Source organism: Serinus canaria, chromosome 25 (assembly GCF_022539315.1).
Source record: "Serinus canaria isolate serCan28SL12 chromosome 25, serCan2020, whole genome shotgun sequence".
In the NCBI taxonomy this organism is placed as follows: domain Eukaryota; kingdom Metazoa; phylum Chordata; class Aves; order Passeriformes; family Fringillidae; genus Serinus; species Serinus canaria.
The window spans coordinates 1,929,932-1,943,383 of NC_066338.1; the positions used below are offsets into that span (position 1 = coordinate 1,929,932).

Consider the following 13,452-nt stretch of genomic DNA (forward strand, 5'->3'; position numbering starts at 1 on the left):
AAGTTGGCACTGGTGTCAGCTTGGCCCTGGGAGGCACCCTGCCCAATGCGGAATTTTTTGAGCCAGAGGGCTGCTCCGAGCCACAGGCCCTGAATCACAAATGCTCCCCGTTTTCCTCGAGAAGCAAGACTCACCAACCCTAGTTGTAGGGGTCAGTTTGCAGGAGGCACTTGGCACTCTCAAACAAGCCCAAGTTGGCACTGCTGCCAGCTTGGGTCTGGGAGGCATCCTTCGCAATGCGGAATTTTAGGAGCCAGAAGGCAGCTCCGAGCCACAGGCCCCGGATCACCAATGTTGCCCTTATCCCTGGAAACAAAGCTCACTAAATCTGATTCATGGTGTCAGATTGCAGGAGGTACTTGGCACTCTCAAACAAGCCCAAGTGGGCACTGGTCCTAGCTTGGTCCTGGATGACATCATGCGCAATGCAGAATTTTAGGAGGCAGACGGCTTCTCCGAGACACAAACCTAGGAATAAGAACGCTGCCCCTTTTCCCTGGAATCAAGAGTCACCAACTCTGGTTCTAGTAATGAGTTTGCAGGAGGTGCTTAGCACTCTCAAACCAGCCTGACTTGGCACTGGCGCCAGCTTGGTCCTGGGAGGCATCCTGCGCAATGCGGAATTTTAGGAGAGAATAGGCTGCTCCGATTCACAGGCCCTGGAAAAACCAACGCTGCCCCATTTTCGCTGGAAACGTAGCTCACCAACCCTGGTCGTAGTTTTCAGATTGCAGGAGGTACTTGGCACTCTCAAACCAGCCTGACTTGGCACTGGTGACAGCTTGGATCCTGGGAGGCATCCTGCGCAATGCAGAATTTTAGGAGCCAGAAGGCTGCTCCGAGGAACAGGCCCTGGAACACCAACAGCGCCCGTTTTCTTTTCCTGAAGAAACAAGACTCACCAACCCTGGTTCTAGGTTTCAGATTGCAGGAGGTACTTGGCAAACTCAAACTAGAGCAAGTTGGCACTTCTGCCATCTTGAGTCTGGAGGCAACCTTCGCAATGCGGAATTTTTTGAGCCAGAAGGCTGCTCCGAGCCACAGGCCCGGAATCACAAATGCTGCCCGTTTTCCTGGAGACACAAGACTCACCAACCCTGGTTATAGGGGTCCGTTTGCAGGAGCTACTTGGCACTCTCAAACCAGCCCAAGTTTCCACTGCTGCCAGCTTGGGTCTGGGAGGCATCCTGCGCAATGCGGAATTTTAGGAGTGTGTAGGCTGGTCCGAGCCACAGGCCCTGGAAGAACCAACGCTGCCCATTTTCCCTGGAAACATAGCTCACCAAACCTGGTTCTAGGTTTCAGATTGCAGGAGGTACTTGGCACTCTCAAACCCGCCCAAGTTGGCAACGGTGCCAGCTTGCGTCTAGGAGGCGTCCTGCGCAATGCAAGAGCCGCAGAAGACGGGTTACCGCAACTGGCCTAAAGGAGGTGCGGGCTCCCGGTGTCTTTCGGAAGAAGCCGCGGTCTGGAGCGCACCGCCACCGGCACAATGCTCTGTGCTCGAACAAGCCGCTTCTTCGCCTCCGGGCGACGGAGAGCTCGGCAGATGCTGAGACACGTTAAACGAAAGCACCGGGATTGAGTGCACAGCTCTCAAACTGAGCCAGGACAAGAACTAATCACTTTCCAGACATTTAAGCTTCGTTTAACAGACGAAGGGAAAAAGTTTTCGGACAACTTTTCTTTGCACCTTTCTAAGGTATTTGAAGCACTCTGTGGGGAATCTTACTTTTTCTTTTCGCCTCAGAGCTGATAGGAATTCGACTAGCTTTATGAAAATGGGCGAGGGATCCTTCCTGTGCTGACACAGTTTTTTCTTGTGAGGAAGCTTGGAAAAGCTTTTTCGCTAAGATGTAGGCGGCAAGAGCCGCAGAAGACGGGTTACCGCAATTGGCCTAAGGTAGGTGCCGGTTCCCGGCGTCTTTCGGGAGAAGCCGCGGTCCGGAGAGCACAGCTGACCGGCACAATGCCTGTGCGCGAACAAGCCGCTTCTTCGCCTCCGGGCGACGGAGAGCTCGGCAGATGCTGAGACGCGTTAAACGAAGGCGCAAAGCACCGGGATTGAGTGCACAGCTCTCAAACTAATCCAGGACAAGAACTAACCACTTTCCAGACGTTTAAGCTTCGTTTAACATAGGAAGGGAAAAAGTTCTCGGACAGCTTTTCTTTGCACCTTTCTAAGCTATTTGAAGCACTCTGTGGGGAATCTTACTTTTTCTTTAGTCTCGGAGCTAGTAAGAAGTCGACTAGCTTTATGAAAAACGTCGAGGGATTCTTACTGTGCTGACACAGTTTTTTCTTGTGAGGAAGCTTGGAAAAGCTTTTTCGCTAAGATGTAGGCGGCAAGAGCCGCAGAAGACGGGTTACCGCAATTGGCCTAAGGTAGGCGCCGCTTCCCAGCGTCTATCGGCAGAAGCCGCGGTCCGGAGCGCACAGCGACCGGCACAATGCCTTGTGCGCAAACAAGCCGCTTCTTCGCCTCCGGGCGACGGAGAGCTCGGCAGATGCTGAGACGTGTTAAACGAAAGCGCAAAGCACAGGGATTGAGTGCACAGCTCTCAAACTGAGCCAGGACAAGAACTAACCACTTTCCAGACGTTTAAGCTTCGTTTAACATAGGAAGGGAAAAAGTTCTCGGACAGCTTTTCTTTGCACCTTTCAAAGCTATTTGAAACACTCCGTTGGGCATCTTACTTTTTCTTTAGTCTCGGAGCTAGTAAGAACTCGACTAGCTTTATGAAAAACGTCGAGGGATTCTTACTGTGCTGGCACAGTTTTTTCTTAAGAGAAAGCCTGGAAAAGCTTTTTCGCTAAGATGTAGGCGGCAAGAGCCGCAGAAGACGGGTTACAGCTACCCGCCGATGGTAGGTGCCGGTTCCCGGCGTCTTTCGGCAGATGCCGTGGTCCGGAGCACACCGCGACTGGCAGAATGCCTTGTGCGAGAACAAGCCGCTTCTTCACCTCCGGGCGACGGAGAGCTCCTGAGATGCTGAGATGTGTTAAACGAAAGCGCAAAGCACCGGGATTGAGTGCACAGCTCTCAAACTGAGCCAGGACAAGAACTAACCACTTTCCAGACATTTAAACTTAATTTAACATAGGAAGGGAAAAAGTTCTTGGAGAACCCCACCACTTCTAAAATTCTATTTAGAAGTAAAAAAGAACCCATTCAAACAACTAAGTCTCTGTTCCCATCTGTATAAAATAAGCAGTTCATTTCCTGCTTTCTTAGCAGATTCTTTAGCTTCTATTATTATGGCAACCTTTTCTTGCTCTTCTAGATTAGAACCAAATTCTTACAGCATATGATGAAACATAGGTTTGCTGTATCTTATATATCCTATATTCTGTATCTTATATTCTTATATACAGAAGTCCAGCAAGGAATTCAGACCGCAAAAGAAGCGTCTGTAGAACAAGATTCAGCACAACGTTGGGACATATAAGCTATTTTTCAGGAAAAGCGGCCAAACGGAAACTTTTTAGACTTCTATACGATCATGGCTGCTAGTTTCCAGAACCTGACCTAAGTTGCTGGAATCTAGCTGCAGTATTATTGTGGGCAGTGCTGTGAATGTAGGACATCGTCATTCTTCTCTTCCATTGAAAACCTCAAGTGGAGTCGCATCACTTCTCTTCAAAATTCTGGATTTCTTCGCAAACTGGTAAAATAATGATAAATAAAGTGTTCTGTTCATGAAGTTTGAACCTAATGTTCAAAACGAAAAAGAAAAAAACATTCAGATATGGTCTGCAATAATACAGCAGAGAGAAGATGAACCAGACTGGCCTACAAAAGAAAGAAGTGAAGCAGAATTTGGGATATTGGAATACCTTGTGATGAATTATTCAAATAAATCAAGAAATTAAAAATAACCTATTCAAATTCAATCAGTGATGGACAGATAGAGAAAAAGGACTAATTACTACTAATATTTCTTTCATTCTCCAACAAGAAGTGCAATGATCCTCTTGAATGCACAGAAGATTTTTGGAAAAGACAGCAGCCTTCTTCTTGCCAACATATTCCTCAGAACTCCAGGAGACAAATCATTTGAGCTATGAGGAGCTTTCTCTCTGTCAAACTTCCAGAGCATAGCCAATATTCTCTTCCTTTAGGGATCCTCGCCTCCCTGGGGGAGTGGTGGATAGTCTACAGCCCCGGTACATCAGCCAGACACTCCGCCTTATTTCCCATGGCTTCTGCAGCAAGGACATCATCTCCACTGGCTTTCTAGCCAAATATATGCAAGGCACAACAAAGAACATAGCCAAAACCTTGAGCACAGCTTATGGGCTTTGAAAGAAAAATCTCAGGATGGCAATACTGGATCTTCTGATCCAAACCATCAGGAAACCTTTCTTTAGAGGTGTTGGGAAAGACGAAAGTTTGACAAGAAAGTCTCACAGATATGTATGCTTGGCAGAAAGATTTTTGAATATGGAGTCTGAAGAAAGAATAGAGTTGGAAGCAAGTTTTCATCTAGAAGGAAAGAATTGCTGAGCCAGTCTTACTGGATAACCAAGGAGGCAAAAGGGTATGTTAGTTAGAAGGGGCTTTTATGACTTAGAGCAAAGGATAAACCCACCCCAAAGAAGAAGATGATTTCACCAAGCTGGAAGATAGCACAGGCAAACAAGTCAGCAAATGTGGCAAGCAGAAAAAAGGTCTCCCAATGTTCCACTGCCAAGAAAACTGAACAACAACTTTCAGCTTCAACTGTAATGTACTGACTTTTAGTGAGTGGAGAATAGTAACATGACTATGGTAATTAGAGTAGTTATGATAGGCTATAGATAAGAGCTAAGGGATAGATTGGTTCTACTGTATGAAGATGCTCAGCAAAGTATATGATGCATTGTAACCAAACCCAAAGGCTCTCCAGGCCTGCCTGCAGCTAGAGCTGACAGCTGTAGGTACAGGCTCTGTCACCCACCACCCTGGGCTGCTGCAATGTCTTGGATGGAATAAACTGCATTTTGGAGAGCCGCCTGGAGTCCCGCGTCCCTCAATTAGGCTCTTACATGAGGTGAAAACTCTTCTGTGTATTGTACAAAAAAATAGCTATGTAATCTAGAGTTGCATGACCCAATATTTCTATTGAATAGGAACAATTTTTATCAATATTATGGATCCACTTCTTTTCAGTGTGTTTGGTAAAAAACGTAAAGTATCCTTTAAAAGGAATTATTGGATGCGTACTGAGTACTACGGATTAGTTAAGGTGTTGGTTTGGCATGGCTTGGTTTTTGGTGGGGAGGGAAGAAGTCAGCCACAGAAGTGATTTTTTGTGGAAAGCTCCTAGAAACTTCCTCCATGCCTGGCAAAGTGAATCCCTGCTTGGTACTAAGAACAGACATGCTGCTAAGCCAATTCCAGAAGGTGGTAGTGCCTCGGTGATATATTTAAGAAGGAAATCAAAACTGCAGCCAGTTGAATTTGAAGTTGGGAAACTTTTGGGTTGGCACCTCTCCTGGTTTGAAAGCAAAACCAGTGAGACACTCTGCTGCAGAGGGTGTTTATTATTGTAATGCAGTTCTCGTAGTCCCTTTTATAATCCTTCCTATTTTCTGCTGTTCTAGCATATGTTATTATTAATGGATTGTTCCTTTCCCCCCTGCAGTGTTGGTTTTTCCCCATAGACCTGCCCTTTTGTTCCCTGTTCCTTCTCCCATTGAACATCAACCCCTCCCCAAGCCTGCCCCTTTCTCTAGAAACTTCCCTATCAATTTTGTGCCCTTCGAAACCCCATTGGTTTGTTCAAGTTATTCTCCTCCCTTGTAGTCCCCCTACTGGTGTAAACATTGTGTTGCCCGCCTTGTGTTCCACCCCCACTTTCTCCCAGTTGCTTCAAGATTGTATCCCCCCCTGGGACCTCCCCCCTTTTAGAAGTTGATGTTTGGCTCGGTTCCCTGGGCCAGGGCCTCCCAACCAGCGCTTGTTGGGTTTGGGGGCGTTGCTTCCCCCGCCGGGACCTGGACCTCCGTTCTGTGAGCCAGGTCTGGGCTCTCTATTCCTACCATGGGGTGCAGGGCCCCCTGAAAACGGTGGCTGGTGGATCAGCCTGTTTGGGGTCTCAGTGGACCACTCTATGCTAAAGCCCTTTCAAAAGAAAAAAAAAAAAAACCAAAAAGAAAAACAAACAAACAAACAAACAAACAAAAAAATTAATTAAAAAGTGTTGAAAGAGCTGGCAGCTCAAAAAATTTTTGCAAGCCTGTTTCAGGACAAAAGGGACTTTCCACACTGTCAAAGAGGAACATCTTCAGTTTGGACTTTTTCCTGAAACTCAGCTGTTTGGACTTGAAGCAATGAACTTTCCTTGGCCTGTTTTTGCATTTTCTTCTATTTTAAGATTGTTTTGGTGATGTGATGGGAATTTGGTGTTCTGCAGGTGAAGAATTTCCCTGATGGTTCCACACCAGCATTTGATTGATATTTTGATTGGCAAAACATAACAAAAAATGCCTCTCAGATGTTTGTTCTTTCCTCTGCTTGGTCCAGCAGATGAAATTGCAAACATTTTTCTTTTTAATTGCTTTTTAATATAAAAAGGGTGAGATGTCACCAACATATTTTATGAGAAATCCTTTACTTAGGATTTTTCCTCTCCTGAGAGCTGAGAGCCTCAGGAACAAACTGTAAACAATTCCTATCTGCTACTGTGGAATGCAACGGGGAGAAATCTGTGATTGGCCCCGTCAGACTGTTTGCAATTAAGAGCCTATCACAGGACACCTGTTCTGCTGGTCTCAGTCAGAGAAGACCTGATTATGCATTCTATTCTATTCTTAGCATAGCCTTGTAGTGAAACCTTTCTCTTTATTATTTAGCATAGTTTTTATATCTTATATCTCATATAAAAAAAAAATCAAGCCATCTGATGCATGGAGCCAACTGTCTCGTCTCTTCCCTCATCCTGTGACCCCAGGAAAACCATGTAAAAGGTGCCAGCTTGTGTCTGGGAGGCATCCTGCGCAATGCAGAATTTTAGGAGCCAGAAGGCTGCTCTGAGCCACAGGCCCTGGATCACCAATGCTGCCCCTTTCCCTGGAAACAAAGCTCACTAACCCTGGTTCATGGTGTCAGATTGCAGGAGGTACTTGGCACTCTCAAACCAGCCAATGTTGGTCCTGGATCCAGCTTGGTCCTGAAAGGCATCATGCGCAATGCAGAATTTTAGGAGGCAGACGGCTTCTCTGACAAACAAACCGTGGAATAACAACGTTGCCCCTGTTACCTGGAAGCAAGACTCACCAACTCTAGTTCTAAAAATGAGTTTGCAGGAGGTACTTGGCACTCTCAAACCAGCCCAAGTTTGCACGGGTGCCAGCTTGGTCCTGGGAGGCATCCTGCGCAATGCGGAATTTTAGGAGCCAGAAGGCTGCTCCGAGCCACAAGCCTGGACCTAAAACTTTGCCCCATTTCCCAGGTTTGGAAAATTCACCAAACCTAGTTCTAGGAGTCAGACTGAAGGAGGTACTTGGCACTCTCAAACCAGCCAGAGTTGGCACTGCTGCCAGCTTGGGTCTGGGAGGCATCCTGCGCAATGCGGAATTTTAGGAGAGAGTAGACTGCTCCGAGCCATAGGCCGTGGAACTCTAATGCTGCCCTTTTCCCAGGAAACAAGACTCACTAACCCTGGTCCATGGTGTCAGATTGCAGGAGGTTCTCGGCACTCTCAAAACAGCCAGGGTTGGCACTGGTGCCAGCTTGGTCCTGGGAGGCCTCCTGCCCAATGCGGAATTTTTTGAGCCAGAAGGCTGCTCTGAGCCACAAGCCCTGGAACAAAAACTTTGCCCCATTTCCCAGGTTTGTAAAACTCACCAACCCAAATTCTAGGAGTCAGTTTGCAGGAGGTACTTGGCACTCTCAAACCAGCCACAGTTTGCACTGCTGCCAGCTTGGTCCTGGGAGGCATCCTACACAATGCGGAATTGTAGGAGAGAGTAGGCTGCTCTGAGCCACAGGCCCTGGAACAACCAACGCTGCCCCTTTTCCCTGGAAACGTAGCTCACCAACTCTGGTTCTAGGGGTCAGTTTGCAGGAGGTACTTGGCAATCTCAAACCAGCCCAAGCGGGCACTGGTGCCAACTTGCGTCTGGGAGGCATCCCGTGCAATGCGGAATTTTTTGAGCCAGAAGGCTGCTCAGAGCCACAGACCCTGGAACACCAACATTGCCCGTTTTCCTGGAGAATCAAGACTCACCAATTCTGATTCTAGGGGTCAGTTTGCAGGAGGTACTTGGCACTCTCAAACCAGCCTGACTTGGCACTGGTGCCAGCTTGGTCCTGGGAGGCATCCTGCACAATGCGGAATGTTGGTAGCCAGAAGGCTTCTCCGAGCCACAGGCTCTGGATCACCAATGCTGCCCCTTTCCCTGGAAACAAGACTCACTAACCCTCAATCATGGTGTCAGATTGCAGGAGGTACTTGGCACTCTCAAACCAGTCCAAATTGGCACTGGTGCCAGCTTGGTCCTAGAAGGCATCCAGCACATTGCGGAATTTTAGGAGCCAGATGGCTGCTCCGAGCCACAATCCCTGGAATACCAACGCTGCCTGTTTTCCCTGGAATCAATACTCACCAACCCTGGTTCTAAAAATGAGTTTGCAGGAGGTACTTGGCACTCTCAAACCAGCCCAAGTTGGCTCTGGTGCCAGCTTGGTCCTGGGAGGCATCCGGCTCAATGCGGAATTTTATGAGCGAGAAGGCTTCTCTGAGCCACAAGCCCTGGAACAAAATCTTTGCCGCATTTCCCAGGTTTGGAAAACTCACCAACCCTAGTTCTATGAGTCAGTTTCCAGGAGGTACTTGGCCACAGCTCTTCCCAAAACTGAGCTAGGACAAGAAACTAACTCACTTTCCAGAACGTTAAGCTCGTTTAACAGATGAAGGGAAAAAGTTCTGAGACAACTTTCTCTTTGCACCTTTCTAAGGTATTTGAAGCACTCCGCAGGGAATCTTACTTTTTTCTTTTCTTTCTTTCTGTTTTTTCGCCTCGGAGCTAGAAAGAACTCGACTCGCGTTTATAAAACCGTCGAGGGATTCTTCCTGTGCTGGCACAGTTTTTTCTTGAGGAGAAAAAGCCTGGAAAAGCTTTTTCGCTAAGATGTAGGCGGCAAGAGCCGCAGAGACGACGGGTTACCGCCACTCGCCGAAGGTAGGTGCCGGTTCCCGGCGTCTTTCGGCAGAAGCCGCGGTCCGGAGCGCACAGCGACCGGCACAATGCTCTGTGCGCGAAGAAGCCGCTTCTTCGCCTCCGGGCGACGGAGAGCCCGGCAGATGCTGAGACGCGTTAAACGAAAGCGCAAAGCACCGGGATTGAGTGCACAGCTCTCAAACTGGAGCAGGACAAGAACTAATCACTTTCCAGACGTTTAAGCTTCGTTTAACAGACGAAGGGAAAAAAGTTCTCGGACAACTTCTCTTGCACCTTTCTAAGGTATTTGACAGCACTCCGTGGGGAATCTTACTCTTTTCTTTTCTCGCTTTCGGAGCTAGAAAGAACTCGACTAGCTTTATGAAAAACGTCCGAGGGATTCTTACTGTGCTGGCACAGTTTTTTCTTGAGAGAAAGCCTGGAAAAGCTTTTTCGCTAAGATGTAGGCGGCAAGAGCCGCAGAAGACGGGTTACCGCCACTCGCCGAAGGTAGGTGCCGGTTCCCGGCGTCTTTCGGCAGAAGCCGCGGTCCGGAGCGCACAGCGACCGCCACAATGCTCTGTGCGCGAAGAAGCCGCTTCTTCGCCTCCGGGCGACGGAGAGCCCGGCAGATGCTGAGACGTGTTAAACGAAAGCGCAATGCACCGGGATTGAGTGCACTGCTCTCAAACTGAGCCAGGACAAGGAGTAACCACTTTCCAGACGTTTAAACTTACTTTAACATAGGAAAGGAAAAAGTTCTTGGACAACCCCACCACTTCTAAAATTCTATTTAGAAGTAAAAAAGAACCCATTCAAACAACTAAGTTTCTGTTCCCATCTGTATATAATAAGCAGTTCATTTCCTGCTTTCTTAGCAGATTCTTTAGCTTCTCTTATTATGGCAACCTTTGCTTGCTCTTCTAGATTAGTACAAAATTCTTACAGCATATGATGAAACATAGGTTTGATGTATCTTATATATCCTATATTCTATATCTTATATTCTTATATAAAGAAGTCCAGCACGGAATTCAGACCTCACAAGAAGCGTCTGTAGAACAAGATTCATCACAACGTTGCGACATATAAGCTATTTTTCAGGAAAAGCGGCCAAACGGAAACTTTTTAGACTTCTATACGACCATGGCTGCTTGCTTCCAGAACCTGACCTAAGTTGCTGGAAAACTGCTGCAGTATTATTGTGGGCAGTGCTGTGAATGTAGGACATCGTCATTCTTTACTCTTCCATTGAAAACCTCAAGTGAGCTCGCATCACTTCTCTTCAAAAATTCTGGATTTCTTCGCAAACTGGTAAAATAAAAATGGAAAATAAAGTAGGTTCTGTTCATGAAGTTTGAACCTAATGTTCAAACGAAAAAGAAAAAGCCATTCAGATATGGTCTGCTCAATACACAGCAGAGAGAGATGCAACCAATGGCCTACAAAAGAAAGAAAGTGAAGGCGAGGAATTGGGTATTGGAATACCTTGTGATGAATATTCCAAATAAATCAAGGAAAGTTAAAAATAACCTATTCAAATTCATCAGTGAGGACAGATGGAGAAAAAGGACTAATTACTACTATAGTTCTTTCATTCTCCAACAAGAAGTGCCATGATCCTCGTGAATGCACAGAAGATTTTGTTGGAAAGGGGACAGCAGGCCTTCTTCTTGCCCCACCTACTTCCCTAGAACTCCAGGAAGGGACAAAACCTTTAGAGGCTGATGAGGAAGGCTTTTCTCTCGGGTCAAACTTCCAGAGCATAGCCAATGACTTCTCGTCTCCCTTTAAGGGAATGCCCTACGCCTCCCTGGGGGAGTGGTGGATCTAGTCTACAAAGCCCCCGTGTCCACTTTTCAGGGCCAGAACACTCCGCACTAAGTTCCCATGGCTTCTGCCGCAAGGGACAGCATCTCCACTCGGGCTGTCTAGCCAAAACTATATGCAAGGCACAACAAGAGCCATAGCCAAAACCTGATTAGCCCAGGCTTATGGGCTATGAAAGAAAACTCCTCAGGTGGCCCTACTGGATCTCCTGATCCAAACCATCACTGAAAACCTTTCTTGAAAGACGGTTGTTGGGAAAGACGGAAAGTTTGAGAAGGGAAAGTTCTCCCGATCTGTAACAAATGGGCTTTGGGCAGAACAGATTTTGGACATGGGCCTGGAGGGCTTCTCGGCAAGAAAAGAATAGAGTTTTGGAGAGCAAGTTTTTCATCTAGACGAGATTGCTGAGCCAGTCTTTACTGGTAAACCAAGGAGGCAAAAGGTCTGTTAGTTAGAAGGGGCTTTTATGACTTACGAGCAAAGGATACACCCACCCCACAAAGAACGAAGATGCTTTCACCAAGCGGAAGATAGCACAGGCAAACAACGTCAGCAAATAGTGGCAAGCAGAAGAAAAGGTCTCCGATTTTCCACCTGCCAAGAAACCTGACAACAACTTTCAGCTTCAACTGTAATGTACGGGACTTTTAGTGAGTGGAGAATAGTAACATGACTATGGTAATTAGAGTCGTTATGATAAGGCTATAGATAGAAGTTAAGGGATAGATGGTTTCTACTGTATGAAGATGCTCAGCAAAAGTATATCACTGCATTGTAACCAAAACCAAAGGTCTCATCCAGCGGCTGCCTGCAGCTAGAGCTGACAGATGTAGGTACAGGCTCTGTCACCCACCACCCCTGGGCTGCTGCACATGTCTTGGATGGAATAAACTGCATTTTGGAGAGCTGCCTGGAGTCCCGCATCCCTCAATTAGGCTCTTACATGAGGTGAAAAATCTTCTGTGTTTGTACAAAAAATAGCTATGTAATCTAGAGTTGCATGACCCAATATTTCTATTGACTAGGAACAATTTTTATCATATATATGGATCCACTTCTTTTCAGTGTGTTTGGTAAAAAACGTAAAGTATCCTTTAAAAGGAATTATTGGATGCGTACTGAGTACTACGGATTAGTTAAGGTGTTGGTTTGGCATGGCTTGGTTTTTGGTGGGGAGGGAAGAAGTCAGCCACAGAAGTGATTTTTTGTGGAAAGCTCCTCGAAACTTCCTCCATGCCTGGCAAAGTGAATCCCTGCTTGGCACTAAGAACAGACATGCTGCTAAGCCAATTCCAGAAGCTGGTAGTGCCTCGGTGATATATTTAAGAAGGAAATCAAACTGCAGCCAGTTGAATTGAAGTTGGGAAACTTTTGGGTTGGCAACCTCTCCTGGTTTGAAAGCAAAACCAGTGAGACACTCTGCTGCAGAGGGTGTTTATTATTGTAATGCAGTTCTCGTAGTCCCTTTATAATCCTTCCTATTTGTGCTCTTCTAGCCTATGGTATTATTAATGGATTGTTCCTTTCCCCCTGCAGTGTTGTGTTTTTCCCCATAGACCTGCCCTTTTGTTCCCTGTTCCTTCTCCCATTGAACATCAACCCCTCCCCAAGCCTGCCCCTTTCTCTAGAAACTTCCCTATCAATTTTGTGCCCTTCGAAACCCCATTGGTTTGTTCAAGTTATTCTCCTCCCTTGTAGTCCCCCTACTGGTTTAAACATTGTGTTGCCCGCCTTGTGTTCCACCCCCACTTTCTCCCAGTTGCTTCAAGATTGTATCCTCCCCTGGGACCTCCCCCCTTTTAGAAGTTGATGTTTGGCTCGGTTCCCTGGGCCAGGGCCTCCCGGCCAGCGCCTGTTGGGTTTGGGGGCGTTGCTTCCCCCGCCGGGACCTGGACCTCCGTTCTGTGAGCCAGGTCTGGGCTCTCTATTCCTACCATGGGGTGCAGGGCCCCCTGAAAACGGTGGCTGGTGGATCAGCCTGTTTGGGGTCTCAGTGGACCACTCTCTGCTACAGCTCTTTCAAAAGAAAAAAAAAAAAACCCAAAAAGAAAAACAAACAAACAAACAAACAAAAAAATTAATTAAAAAGGGTTGAAAGAGCTGGCAGCTCAAAAAATTTTTGCAAGCCTGTTTCAGGACAAAAGGGACTTTCCACACTGTCAAAGAGGAACATCTTCAGTTTGGACTTTTTCCTGAAACTCAGCTGTTTGGACTTGAAGCAATGAACTTTCCTTGGGCTGTTTTTTTTGCATTTTCTTCTATTTTAAGATTGTTTTGGTGATGTGATGGGAATTTGGTGTTCTGCAGGTGAAGAATTTCCCTGATGGTTCCACACCAGCATTTGATTGATATTTTGATTGGCAAAACATAACAAAAAATGCCTCTCAGATGTTTGTTCTTTCCTCTGCCTGGTCCAGCAGATGAAATTGCAAACATTTTTCTTTTTAATAGCTTTTTTATATAAAAAGGGTGAGA

General features: G+C 46.7%; 1 long non-coding RNA gene across 1 annotated transcript in view; it reads right to left on the bottom strand.

The window, feature by feature from the left end:
• Window positions 1-4,248, bottom strand: part of LOC127060447 (uncharacterized) — a 139,745-nt gene extending 135,497 nt beyond the window's left edge. Inside the window, exon 1 of the long non-coding RNA XR_007779511.1 lies at window positions 3,713-4,248. This is a non-coding gene — a long non-coding RNA (uncharacterized LOC127060447). The remainder of the gene's footprint in view (window positions 1-3,712) is intronic.
• Between the last annotated feature and the right edge of the window lie 9,204 nt (window positions 4,249-13,452).